The sequence below is a fragment of the Manis javanica genome, chromosome 12, assembly GCF_040802235.1.
Source record: "Manis javanica isolate MJ-LG chromosome 12, MJ_LKY, whole genome shotgun sequence".
Taxonomy (NCBI): Eukaryota; Metazoa; Chordata; class Mammalia; order Pholidota; family Manidae; genus Manis; species Manis javanica.
In genome coordinates, this window is record NC_133167.1 from 25,290,149 (window position 1) to 25,304,923 (window position 14,775).

The following is a 14,775-nucleotide window of genomic DNA, read 5'->3' on the forward strand; positions in this document are numbered from 1 at the left end:
TAAAGTCACACCACCTTTGCATGCTGCTGCCCCCTCTATAGCAGCCCTTACGGACACACTAAGTCATGAATTAGGGACATATCATTATGTTGTGGACCTTGCTAAAGCTCTCTTCTCTATTGACATAGCACAGGAAAGTCAGGAACAGTTTTCCTTAATGTGGGGAGGCTGGCAGTGAACTTTCACTATCCTTCCACAGGGATAACTTCACAGTCCCACCATCTGTCATGGACTTGTAGCCTAGAACTTGGCCACGTGGAAGAAACCACAAATGGTGCGGCTGTATACACTACATTGATGATATGCTCACATATGATTCTATTGCAGACTTAGAATGGGCAATTTCTAGACTGCTGCAACATCTACAGGAAAAAGGATGGGCTGTGAACAGCACAAAGTTTCAGAGACCTTGTTTGTAACGTTCTTGGGGGTTGTCTGGTCAGATAAAACTAGTTATTCCTGAATAAGTCATAGACAAGGTCCAGGCTTTCCCTACCCCTACCACTGTCACAGAATTACAAGAGTTTCTGGGTCCTTTGGGCTACTGGAGAGTGTTTATCCTTCACCTAGCACAAATTCTGAAGCCCTTATACTGGTTGGTATGAAAGGGCACTTTATATCTTTTTTGATACTATTTTAGGGCTCACTGGCATGGCTGGATGTATTTCACACTTCCTTCTTCCAAACCTTAAATATTTTTTAATCCTTAGAACTATAGTGAGAACTCTCTTCTGCTGTTTCTGGCCTGATATAAGGATTGAAAGTTACGGCATTTCACATATGTCCTCATAGAAAGACCTTGAATGAATTGTATCTCATTGGATCTGTATGCTTGTGTGTGTGTGCGTGCATGTGCATGTTATTTTTCCAATTGGTAAGGGGGAACTATTTGGGGGGGAAAGAACATACAAAGTTTTGTTTTTTCAGGTCACGTTAGCTGACTGATTTTCCACTGCCTTCAGTGAGAATTCCAAATCAGCCTCCCCTTAGGAAATAATTGCAGCAGGAACAATGGTATAGCAGCAGGAATTCAAGTGTGAGTTTTCCTAACAAATATATTCCTAGCACCCCTACTTTCCTTCTGTTCCCTCCCTCCCTTCTGCCTTCCATCCCAATGCCTCAGCAAATTGGAACAGCAGAGTCTACTTTTGTAGCTAGCGACTTTCCATACCTTCCCTCTGCTGCTTGCGGAACTGACTTGCCCTTTATTCCTTCCAAACCAGGGAGTCCTCTTGTTTCTCTGCCTACACATCTAATATTTCTATTATTGCTTTTCAAGTTATAGTGGAAAAGTGACCTTGAAGAAATCCCTTAAAATCATTAAAAAAAAACTTAATTTTGAAATAATTTTAGGTTTATGGAAGTGTTAAAGAATAGTGCAATATTCCTATATACCTTTTGCCCAATGTCCCCTAAAATTAGTATCTTATAAGTCTTATAAAATCACAGTACATCTATCAAAACTAAGAAATCAACATTGGAACAGGACTATTAAAATACAGACTTACTCATACTTAATCAGCTTTCCCTCTAATCTTAGTATCAGTGTTTACATCCTTAAAATGGGTGTAATATCATCTACCTTGTAATGTATATGTTTGGAGCAGAGAGAATGTAGGTAAAATCCCTGTAGCATGCGCGCGCAGACCCGTAACTCCGGCGGGTGCGCAGTAGCTGCAGGCACCGCCCCCGCCATGTTCAGGAGTCAGTAGCGTCGCGAACGCCTTCGGGAGGAGATGTTCCCCGGAGCTGCGTCCGTGCAGCGGTCTGCGGTCCCTGTCCGGGCGCATCCTGCCCGCCGTCCCGTCCAGCTCCGCCGCCTCCACCCTGGCGCCGTCGAGCGGCGCGACCGGGACCCCCGCCGCCGCCGCGGGGCAGAGGCGCAGGAGCAGCTCGTCCGCCGCCGCGCGTGGGGCCGCCTGTTCCCCGCCGACCGTCTCGCCAAGGGCGTGGAGAGCTGGCCGGGAGGCGGTTTTCGCCGCCGCGAACCTGCAGCGGAGCGTCCAGAGCGGGCCCCGCTTCAGGGGTGAAGACGACAGCGACAACTCTCCTGGCCGGAAGGTACGTGGCCGCGGGGCTCGGCGCGGCCCGGACGGGGCGCGGGGACCCCTGCCTCCCCCTGCGGGCGCGGCGGACCCGTGAGGGGGCGGCCGTGCGAGTGGCTCGGCGGGCGGCCGACGCGGGTGGGGTCCTCGCTTGGCCCGGCCGAGGCCGCAGGCGGAGGGGCCGGGCCGGGCCGCGCACACGGTGAGGCCGTCGGGCGTCTTGCCGCGTGTGCAGTGTTTCGGCGGCGGCCTCGAGGGCGAGGGCCGGGCGAGCTGACGGGCGAGCTGACGGGCGGGTGGGACCCGTGGCGCGGCGGCGGGGGAGAGGCCGCCGGAGGCAGCAGCTTCAGGATGAACAATTTGTTTCATGAGCCACCCGTCGTACTTTTGATTTGGGGTTACCGCTTCAATTTCCTTGCTGGTCATTGGTCTGTTCAGATTTTCTGTTTCTTCCTGGGTCAGCCTTGGAAGGTTGTATTTTTCTAAAAAGTTGACCATTTCTTCTAGGTTGTCCAGTTTGTTACCATATAATTTTTCATACTTTCTCCAATAAATCTTCATATTTCTGTGGTGTCAGTAGTGATTTTTCCTTTCTCATTTCTGATTCTGTTTATGTGTGTAGACTCTCTGGATAGGGGTTTATCTATTTTGTTTATTTTCTTGAAGAACCAGCCCCTGCTTTCATTGATTCTCTCTATTGTTTTATTCTTCTCGATTTTATTTATTTCTGCTCTAATCTTTATTATGTCCCTCTTTCTGCTGACTTTGGGCCACATTTGTTCTGTTTGTAGTTTAGATAATTGTGAGGTTAGACTGTTCATATGGGATTGTTGTTCTTTCCTGAGGTAGGGCCCGTATTGCAATATACTTCCCTCTTAGCACCGCCTTTGCTGCGTCCCACAGATTTTTGCGTTGTCGAATTATTGTTGTCGTTTCTTTCCATATATTGCTTGATCTCTTTTTATTTGGTCATTGATCTATAGGTTATTTAGGAGAATGTTGTTAAGCCTCCATGTGATTGTAGACTTTTTTGTCATCTTTGTGTAATTTATTTCTAGTTCCATACCCTTGTGGTCTGAGAAGCTGGTTGGTACAATTTCAATGTTTTTCAATTTACTGAGGCTCTTTTTGTGCCCTAGTATATGATCTGTTCTTGAAAATATTCCATGTGCACTTGAGAAGAATGTGTATCCTGCTACTTTTGAGTGGAGAGTTCTGTAGATGTCTGTAAGGTCCATCTGTTCTAATGTGTTGTTGAATGCCTCTGTCTCCTTACTTATTTTCTCTCTGGTTCATCTGTTCTTTGGAGTGAGAGGAGTGTTTAAGTCTCCTAAACGAATGCATTGCAGTCTATTTCACCTTTTAATTCTGTTAGTATTTGTTTCACATATGTAGGTGCTCCTGTGTTGGGTGCATAGATATTTACAATGGTTATATCCTGTTGTCAGGTTGACGCCTTTATCATTATGTCATGTCCGTCTTTGTCTCTTGTGACTTTCTTTGCTTTAAAGTCTATTTTGCCCAAGACAAGTACTGCAACACCTGCTTTTTTCTCCCTATTAGTTGCGTGAAATATCTTTTTCCATCCCTTCAGTTTTAGTCTTGTATGTGCTTGGGTTTGAAGTGAGTCTCTTGTAGGCAGCATACAGATGGGTCTTGTTCTTTTATCCATTCATTGACTCTATGTCTATTCATTGGTGCATTCAGACCATTTACATTTAGGGTGATTATCGATAGGTATGTACTTTTTGCCATTGCAGGCTTTAGATGCGTGGTTACGGAAGGTTCAAGGGTACCTTCCTTACTAAGAATCTAACTTAACTCACTTATGTGTGCTATTACAAACACAATCTAAAGGTTGTTGTTCTTTTCCTCCTCATTCTTTATATATTAAGTATGATATTCTCTACTCTTTGTCTATCCCTTTTTGTTACCTCTGGTGACAGCTGTTTAACCTTAGAAACACTTCCATCTATAGCAGTCCCTCCAAAATACACTGTAGAGATGGTTGGTGGGAGCTAAATTCTCTCAGCTTTTGCTTATCTAGAAATTGTTTAATCCCTCCTTCAAATTTAAATGATAATCTTTTTCTTTAAAGGTTTTATTAAGTTATTACTATTATTATTTTTTTGTATGATTAGTCTACAATTACATGAGCAACATTATGTTTACTAGACTCCCCCCATCAACAAGTCCCCCCCCACATACCCCATTAGAGTCAGTGTCCATCAGCATATTAAGATGGTATAGAATCACTACTTGTGTTGTACAGCCTTCCCCATATTCCCCCTACATTATGTCTGTTAATAGTAATGCCCCTTGTTTTCCCCTTATCCCTCCCTTCCCACCAATCCTCCCCAGTCCCTGTCCCTTTGGTAACTGTTAGTCCATTCTTGGGTTCTGTGAGTGTGCTGCTGTTTTGTTCCTTCAGTTTTCTTTTTCTTTGTTCTTATACTCCACAGATGAGTGAAATCATTTGGTACTTGTCTTTGTCCGCCTGGCTCATTTCACTGAGCATAATACCCTCTAGTTCCATCTCTGTTGTTGCAAATGGTAGGATTTGTTTTCTTCTTATGGCTGAAAAATATTGCATTGTGTCTATGTACCACATCTTCTTTGTCCATTCATCTACGGATGGACACTTAGGTTGCTTCCATTTCTTGGCTATTGTAAATAGTGCTGCAATAAACAATGGGGTGCATATGTCTTTTTCAAACTGGGCTGCTGCATTCCTAGGGTAAATTCCTAGGAGTGGAATTCCTGGTTCAAATGGTATTTGATTTTCAGCTTTTTGAGGAACCTCCATACTGCTTTCCACAATGGTTGAACTAGTTTATATTCTCGCCAGGCTCACTTGTTCATTTTTCCTTTTGTTTCCCTTGCTTGGGGAGATATGTTCATGAAGAAGTTGCTCTTATTTATGTCCAAGAGATTTTTTCCTATGTTTTTATCTAAGAGTTTTATGGTTTCATGACTTACATTCAGGTCTTTCTTTAATCCATTTTGAGTTTACTTTTGTATATGGGTTAGACAATAATCCAGTTTCATTCTCTTACATGTAGGTGTCCAGTTTGCCAACAACAGCTGTTGAAGAGGCTGTCATTTCCTCGCTGTGTATCCATGGCTCCTTTATCATATATAGATTGACCGTATATGCTTCAGTTAATATATGGAATCTCAATTCTGTTCCTCTGGTCTATGGGTCTGTTCCTGGGCCAGTACAAAATTGTCTTGATTACTGTGGTTTGTAGTAGAGCTTGAAGTTGGGAAGGGAGATCCCCCCTGCTTTATTCTTCCTTCTCAGGATTGCTTTGGCTAGTCTGGGTCTTTTGGTGGTTCCGTATGAATTTTTGAACTATTTGTCCCAGTTTGTTGAGTAATGGTGTTGGTATTTTGAAAGTGATTTCATTTAATCTGTACATTGTTTTAGGCAGGATGGCCATTATGACAATATTAATTCTTCCTACCCAAGAGTATGGGATGAGTTTCCATTTATTAGGGTCCTCTTTAATTTCTTGTAAGAGTGTCTTGTAGTTTTCAGGGTACAGGTCTTTCACTTCCTTGGTTAGGTTTATTCCTATGTAGTTTATTATTTGTCATGCAATTGTGTATGGAATTGTTTTCCTGATTTCTCTTTCTCCTAGTTCATCGTTAGTGTACAGGAATGCAACAGATTTCTGTGTATTAATATTGTTTCCTGCTACTTTGGTGAATTCAGATATCCGTTCTAGTAGTTTTGGAGTGGATCCGTTTGGGTTTTTTATGTACAATATCATGTCATCTGTAAACAGGAAGAGTTTGACTTCTTCCTTGCCAATCTGGATGCCTTTTATTTCTTTGTGTTGTCTGATTGCTGTGGCTAGGACCTCCCGAACTATGTTGAATAAAAGTGGGGAGAGTGGCCATCCTTGTCTTGTTACCTTTCTTGGAGGAAATGCTTTCAGCTTCTCACTGTCAAGTATGATGTTGGCTGTGGGTTTGTCATAAATGGCCTGTATTATGTTGAGGTACTTGCCGTCTATACCCATTTTGTTGAGAGTTTTTATCATGAATGAACATTGAATTTTGTTGAATGTTTATTCAGCATTTGTGGAGATGATCATGTGGTTTTTGTCCTCCTTTTTGTTGATGTCGTGGGTGATGTTTATGGATTTTCTAATACTGTACCATCCTTGCATCCCTTGAATAAATCCTAGTTGTTCATGATGAATGACCTTTTTGATGCATTTTTGAATTCTGTTTGCTAGTATTTTGTTGAGTATTTTCGCATGTATGTTCGTCAGGGATATTGGTCGTTAATTTTCTTTTTTTGTGGTATATTAGGGTGATGCCAGCATTATCGAATGAGTTTGGAAGTATTCCTTCCTCTTCTACTTTTTGGAAAAGTTTAAGGGGGATGGGAATTAGATCTTCACTAAATGTTTGATAAAATTCAGCAGTGAAGCCATCTGGTTCAGGGATTTTGTTCTTAGGTAGTTTTTTGATTACCACTTCAATTTTGTTTCTAGTAATTGATCTGTTCAGATTTTCTGTTCTTTCTGGGATAGCCTTGGATGGTTGTATTTTTCTAGAAAGTTGTTCATTTCTTCTAGGTTATCCAGTTTGTTAGCATATAATTTTTCAAAGTATTCTCTAATAATTCTTTGTATTTCTGTGATGTCCATAGTGATTTTTCCTTCTCATTTCGGCTTCTGTTTTCTGTGTGCAGACTCTCTTTTTTTTTTGATTAGTCTGGCTAGGGGTTCATCTACTTTGTTTATTTTCTCAAAGAACCAGCTCCTGCTTTCATTGATTCTTTGTATTGTTTTATTCTTCTCGATTGTATTTATTCCTGCTCTCATCTTTATTGTGTTTCTTCTTCTGCTGACTTTGGGCCTCATTTGTTCTTCTTTTTCTAGTTTTGTTAACTGTGAGTTTAGACTGCTCATATGGGATTGTTGTTCTTTCCTCAGGTAGGCCTGTATTGCCGTATACCTCCCTCTTAGCACCGGCTTGTCTGTGTCCCACAGATTTTGCATTGTTGAATTATTGTTGCCATTTGTCTCCATATATTGCTTGATCTCTGTTTTTATTTGCACATTGATCCATTGGTTATTAGGAGCATGTTGTTAAGCCTCCATGTGATGGTAGGCTTTTTCGTGTTATTTGAGTAATTTATTTCTAGTTTCATACCCTTGTGGTGTGAGAAGCTGCATCATTTTTGGGAGCTCGTCTGGGATAACTTTGGAGGTGAGTATCACCATCCAAGCGTACCTTTTCTTTCACTGTCCTTATAGAAGGAAGCTGTCTGAGGCACACAACATCGGGCACTCGTCAGCCACTTAAATGGGACTAGCCCGGCTGCCGATCTCAAAGTCTCGAGTGACAGGTTCCCCTGCGTCTCCCTCAGTGGATCCCCCATCTCCTTTGGGAGCCGGGAAAGTCACCTGAGTTGAGGCCAGGATTCCCCTTCAGAGGCATCTCCTTGGATGCGAGGGACTGAGGAAGGCTGTGGGCAACTGAGAGAGCCTAGGCTCAGGCTACACTTCAGCGGCTTCACAAAGGTCCGCGTGCCTGGAATCAGACCCCGACAGCCCGACTGGGTATCCATGAGGAGTGTCTTTCTTTCTGTCTCTCTCTGACTTCCAGCCTGCTATTTCAGGGTGCCCTGGCCTCTGAGTGAGGCAGGGGGCATTCCTGACTCTCTTCTAACTTCATCAATTTCACGGAACCCAATGCCGACCACCACAAGGTAGGAGATGTATTCTTCACTTTTATTCTTGTCTAAATGCTGTTCTTTTTATCTCAGAAAAATGTATCTGGGCACCCGTTAGCCACCTAAAAGACAGTTATCGTCGGCTACCAGTCTTAAGTCTCATGTGAAAAGGTTTCCTGGTGTCTGCTGCTCCTTGATCCCCCGCCTCTGGATGGATGGGAATGTTGGGGAGTGGCTGAGCTGATTTCCTACTTTCCTGTCCTAATTTGCAGACTGCCAGGGCAGACTGGACTGGTAGATAATGGTCCTTGGATCTTGGCTCTGACTCATCGATCCAGTGAGCTAGGCTAGGCTGCTGCCTATGTGAGAGTCGCAGATGACTCCTGAAGTCTTTTTTCACAGATCAGGTTTCTTACAGTGGTTGACTAGCACGATGATTCCCAGGCAGTGGCAGAAACTGGTGTTTGAAGAGGATAGACCCCCCCACCCCCATAAATGTCTGTGGCAGCCTTTGAATTTTATCTCTGGCTTTGGAGAAAGTTCCCCTGCCCCTCATTCAAAGCAGTCCTCTTAGGACTATGCCACTTTCTCCTGTATAATGTAAATGAAGTTTATGAAATAGTCAAGCTGAAATCTGAGTCCAACTAGTAAATGGCTCTATTCTATTGATCTCCCTTCCTTAGAGACAGCCATCCTGGGGCTATGGCATTTCCTTACCTGCAGCCCCAAGGAAGCGAAACAGGCTTGTGACTCTGACCAAGGCTCTGGCAGCGAGAGGTCACACGATCCCTGCACTTTTCGGAGTGGCAGGGGGCCACTCAAGGAATGATCCCGAGTGTACTTGCTAAAGCTTGTGCAGAGAAAACTAGAGTCTAGGTTAAAACTCCCAAAAGGCGTAAAGTAGGAGCACATTGGTAAGGTCCCACTGAAAGTCCAGAGCTCTGTGGTGACTCTTACTTAGTGGGAAGGCAAGAGGGAAATCAAGGCAAGGTGCAGGCCATGGTGGTAAGGACTGGTGAAATCCAGTAGGCCTGGCAGAGGAGGTGATTGACTACTGTCACCCAGGCTTCAAGGTGAGGGTAACCCCCCTTACAGAGAGAGAGGCTGACCAGGTGCTAGATGTGAGGCCCCACACAGGGAGCACCCTGGCTGGTCTGAGGGGGCCGAGGCAGGTGCAGGCCCAGTAGGTCTTTGTGCCTGTGCGCTGATGTCACCCCCGTGGCCCTGCCTGGTTGCCCATCTCCAGAGAGCATGGGTAGTCACAGGTAAGGGAGCCACCTTTTGGGGATACCCGTTGCTGGTGTCGTTTAGTGGCCCTTGGACTTGCTGAGGTGGCAGGCTAGTTAGCTTGCTGGGAAACTGCTCCCCTCTCTGCTGTCATGGTGGAGGTGGCGCTTCACTGCATTTAGGCATTTAGAGGTGAGTGAGGTGTATTTGAAATGGAATAGTAGCTTTTAGAGCTCTGTTTATTTCTGTTCGTATGAAAAAGGTGCTGAGCCTAAAGACTTGAGTGAAGGTGGCAGGAATTCTAAGAATATTTATGTCCTTGCATTTATGTTCAGGGAAGTGATTCTGAAGTAATTTTTTCCTCATGTATGAAGTTGTTGAGTAAGTCACATCAGTCATGTTGAGATGAAGTGATGTAGTAGAAATAAAGACCCTACACCTTGGCCTGATACGTAGGAGACACACCATTGGTGCTCTTTGCTCTCCTGTCCTAGTTTATTACCTTAACTACCTCTGTGGTTCAGAGTGGTCCCAACCACATTTCAAGCAAAATCTTTCTTAAACTGCATAGAAACACTTGGCAGGATATCCCCAGAGGCTAGTGGAAAAATTATTCTTTCTGATCACTGCTTGCCAGTTGTCTTCTCTATGCCATGTTCCTTTCCTCTTTTTGCATTTCCTGTGATTGTAGACCGATAGGGGCGATGGTGTGCGTCTCTGCTAGACGAGCCTCTGGGGCTATTCGGGGGCTGTGCTGCTGTGGTGATGGCAGTGTTTTTACCTTAGACATAGCTTGTCCTCTGACGTATTCACACGGGGTTACTTCTCTTATGCAGTCAAAATTGTAGGAAACCCCTTAGGTTTTTATGTTCTCGGTTTTACTTGAGATCTAACCCTGTTTCTTAGGCATGTTATATATTCCTTTTGCATTGTAAGCATAAAGCGGCAGATCACTTTTCATGTTCACCTACATCATTAGCTATAAAGAATTCCATCAACATGTAACTTTTATCAAATTGTGGAGCATACCAGTGTTCTAGCTTTGAATGATTCTGTTTAATCGCTTAAGAATCACTTACGTCTGGCACACAGTGTACCAACACCTACCATCATTTGCAGGAATGTTTGTCAGTTCTAATTTGATTTTTTTTCACTGTTTGCTCACTTTCACCTACGAGCTGATGTTTGAATATATTTTAGACACTTTGTGATTAGAAAATATCGACATGAAACATAGAATCACTTCATGGTCACACGTTCTGTTCTCGTTATTGTAATCTGACTATTTGAGTTACAGACACTCGATTTTGTTTCAGTAATGCTGAAATATAGAAGGATTCTTGGAGTTTGTGAGCCTTCACACTAGACCATTTTATTTTATGTTCTTATAAGCAGTCTTTTGAATATGTTCAGCCATGAAGTGAAATACACACCATAGTACCTGAATCTCTATATATATTTATGAAGACATTTTTTTCAGAGGGACCCCAGGGCACAGCCCTACCAGTGAAACAATGACTTAAAAAAGACCCTGCCAAATAAAATTATCTATAATAAGTAAATATGTACATGCATTCTCCATTAAACGTGAAAACTGTAACATAGTTTGAAATTATGTATCTTCCAGGGTTAAATATTTCTCTGTGACATAAAAAGTATCTTTAAAAAACAAAGCAGTAGAACTAGTTGACAATCAAAATTAATAGTAATTTCTAGCAGATAGTTTGATGATAATAAGTGTTAAGCTATAAAAAGTGTTTTAGTACGTTTTTATTTTAAGATAGTTTTAGGTTTACAGAAAATTTGAGTTACAGAGTTGGGTTTTGCAGTTTGCTCAGATCACTTCCCCTCTTACTACCGTCATTATAGTTCGTTGTTACAGTTAGAAGCAGTGATGGTGTACTGTCACCATCCACCATCCATTTTTTCCCTCAGATTTCCATAGTTGGACCCTTTCTCGAAGATCCAGTTCAGGATACCTCATTACATCCAGTGATCTCGTCTCCTTAGCGTTTTGTTGTTGTTTGTTTCTGAGACATTCTTTGCTTTGGATGATCTTTTCCATTTTCAAGATTCTTTGCCATTAATATTGTAGAGTTTTCCCCAGTCGCATTTAACGTGACATTTTCTTGTAAGTACTTGGAGTTGTGTTTTATGGGGAGGAAGGTCACAGAGCGCAAGTACAGTGCACAGCATCTCATGTCAAGGGCAAGTGCTCTGAAGGAGACTTGATATTGTTGATGTTGTCCTAGATGGCAGGATTTTTTTTTTCTTTCTTAAAGCTGAGTGATGTGCCACTGTGTGTGTGTGTGTTTGTGTGTGTGTGTGTGTGTTTCACGTGTTTATCCATTCATGTATCTACGGACATTTAGGCTGCTTCCATATCTTGTCTGTTGTAAATAATGCTGCAGTGAACATAGAGATGCATATGTCTTTTCAAATTAGTGTTTTCACTTTCTTGGGATAGATACATAAAGCCAAATTGCTGGGATATATGGAAGTTTTATTTTGAATTGTTTGAGGAGCCTCCATAGTGTTCTTCACATTGGATATGCCAATTCCCATTCCCAACAATCAGGGGCTTCTTTTTCTCCACATCCCTGTCTAGTTACTTTTTGTCTCCAATTTGAGCTTCCATTCTAACAGATTTGAATTGAGATCTCATTGTGGTTTTGATTTGCATTTCCCGAACGGTTAGTGATACTGCAAGTTTTTCCATGTGTCAGTTGGCCGTCTACGTGTCTTCCTTGGAAAAACGCCTATCTAAGTCCTCTGCCCATTTTTTTAATTGGATTGTCTTTTCAATAGTAGTTGGAGGAGTACTTTATATGTTTTGTATGTTAACCCCAAATTGAATATTTCATGGGCGAACATCTTCTACCATCCAGTACATTATTCTTCTGTATGGTTGATGGTGTCCTTCACAGTACAGAGCATTTTAGTTGGATGTAGTCCCATTTGTTTATTTTAGCTTTTATTGTCATCGACTCGGGAGAGAGATTAAAAAAAAATGTTGCTGAGAGCAGAGTCAAAGAGTTTGCTTCCCCTATATTCTTCTTGGAGTTTTGTGGGATCAGGTCTTACATTTAAGTCTTAAATTCATTTTGAGTTTCTTTTTGGATATGTTTTAGGAAAGTGGTCCTCCTTTTATGTAGCTGTCCAATAAAACCCACACCATTTATTGAAGAGACTTTTTCAAAGCCATTATATATTCTTACCTCCTTTGTTGTAGACTAACTGACCATGTAAGTGTGGATTTAATTCTGTGCTCTATATTTTGTTCCATTGATGTAAGGATCTGTTTTTGTGCCAGTACCATAATGTTTAGGGTTTTTTTCCTTCAGGATTCTTACCTTCTTTATATTCTCTTTTTGTTGGTGAAGGGGATAACTTGGTACATTCTTCAAATTATAAAATAATTTAGTCAGAAGAATGGAAGTATAGCATAGGTAATGTAGCTCATAGCATTGTAATATCTTCTTGTGCTATGAGTACTTTGAGATTGCATTGAATCTGTAGTTCGTTTTCCATAGTGTGGACGTTTTCACAATACTAATTCTTCCAATCCATGAGCGTGGCTTATCTTTCCACTTATTTTTGTACTTCTGTTCCTTTCATCGGTGCTTTATGGTTTTGAGCATATAGTTATTTTACTTCTGTGGTTAAATAGATTCCTAGGTATTTTATTCTTTCTGCTGCATTTGTAAGTAGGAATGATTTTATAATTTCTTTTTCTTGCATTCATTCTTAGTGTATAGAAACACAACAGACTTTTGAATATTGATTTTGTATCCTGCACCTTGATTGAATTCATCTATTACTTCTAATAGATTTTTGATGAATGCTTTGGAGTTTTCTACATATAGCATGAAGCCATCTGCAGACAGTGACAGATTTACTACTTCCTTTCCAATTTGGATATCTTTTATTTTTCTTGGCTAATTGCTATGGGTAGGACTTTGAGTATAATGCTGAACAAAAGTGGCAAGAGAGGGCATCCTTGACTTGTTCCTGTTCTCAGAGAAAAGCCTTCAACTTTGCACTGTCGAGTATGATAGCTCTGGGTTTGTCATATATGTCTGTTTTTATGTTTAGGTGTGTTCTCTTTATACCCACTTTGTTTCAAATTTTTATCATAAATGGATGTTGAATTTTGTCAAAATTTTTTTTGGATCTGTTGAGATGATCATATTTTTATCCTTCATTTTGTTACTGTGATGTGTCAAATTCATTAGTTGTGGATATTGAACTATCGTTGCATCCCCAGAGTAAATTCTACTTGGTCATGATGCATGACCTTTTTATTATATTGATGAAATTCCCCTTTCTGGTCTCAGCCTATATGTGACCTCCTGGAAATGACTTCCTTTAGCCTGGTCCTCCTTCCCATCATGAACTGCTACCTCAGTGCCCTGTTTAGTGACTTAATGAAACTGGTTACAATTGAATCTTTTCTTGTTTGTTTATCTTTTTTCTCACTTTGTTAACTTTGGTCTTCCTTGCATGCTGAAGACTGGGTTTGCGTGATTGTACTCCTAGGGTCTGGCACAGCAGTGAGCATAGCACAAGTAATGAACATTATTTTGAATATTGTGATATAATGAATTATACAACATACATACTTGGTCTTTCAGTAACCCACATATATTGTTGCTGGGTATATTTCTTCCTCTTCCACACTTCCTGAAAACACTGCAGAGCCTTAAAGGAGAAGTGGGTGTCTTGTCATGTTAATGAGAGACTTTTGGACCCCATCTGATGGCAGAGGCCGGAGGTTGAATCAGCCAATGATAGAGTCAAACATGACTATACAGTGAAGCCCTCAGCAACATCAGGGAGATGAGTATGTCTTTCTGTCGGAGAGAGCTTCCACTCTGTGGAGCCAACAAGATTCCATGTGTAACAGAGCTAGTCCCGAAGCCGCACCGCAGCCTGTCCCTGAGACCATTTGGGTATGTGTGAGAAAAGTGGCCAGGGGGAGGAGGAAAATGGCCCTGGGACTCCTTGGTTCAGGAGCCCAATGCACTGTGATTCCAAAACCTCTTGGTGAAGTCTTAGCAGCGCCTAAGGTTAGATTGGGAGGATATGGAGATGCAGTGGCTGATGGTATTGAGGTGGAAGTTTGGATGAAAATTGGGTGTTTGAGCAGGTTTTGCTTGAGGTGGCTGCATCCCCTTTACCTGAAAGTATTATTGGGCTGGATAATATGTGTGACTGGGGTTGGCTTCCCCTGCCTAATACAGTAAAACAGAAGGTATGTAAGCCCGTCCTCAGGCCTGTTTAGTTGGACATTCTAAATGGGGAATGGCTGGAACTGTGCGAACCCACAGAGGCAGATAACTTGACAAACATATCACCGTTCTTAGGAGTGACATGCTGGAAGCTGGAGTGGTGGTATCCACAGATTTGCTGTACAGTAGTCCTGTGTGGCCTGTGCAAAGGTGGATGGTACATTGAGAGACTCTTCAAGCTTAGGTAATGTGGGTACTGCCCATAGTCCCAGCAGTTCCAGGCATGATATCAGCCATACAGAACGTACAGCAGGTTGAAGGAGGCTGGTACTCCTGGATGGACCTTGCAAATGCTCTCTTCTCCATCTCAATTCCTGAAAAGAGCCAAGCCCAGTTTGCCTTCAGGTGGGAAGGACCCCACTTTGCCTCTGCTGTGCTAGGTGGAGACCTGAGCTCCTGGCTTACTGTCACTATGTGGTCAGGAAGGATTTGGACTCTGCAATGCTCGAGTGTAATAATACACGATGTTGGTGACATTATGGTAATACCAGAAACAGAGGAGCTGGCCAGGACTTAT

The 14,775-nt window shown here is 42.2% G+C and overlaps 1 long non-coding RNA gene across 4 annotated transcripts in view; it reads left to right on the forward strand.

Annotated features, from left to right (window-relative positions):
* The first annotated feature begins 1,926 nt into the window (after positions 1–1,926).
* Positions 1,927–14,775, forward strand: part of LOC140844968 (uncharacterized) — a 64,023-nt gene continuing 51,174 nt past the window's right edge. For all 4 annotated transcript variants that reach the window (XR_012123554.1, XR_012123557.1, XR_012123556.1 and 1 more), the window contains exon 1: positions 1,927–2,061. This is a non-coding gene — a long non-coding RNA (uncharacterized lncRNA). The remainder of the gene's footprint in view (positions 2,062–14,775) is intronic.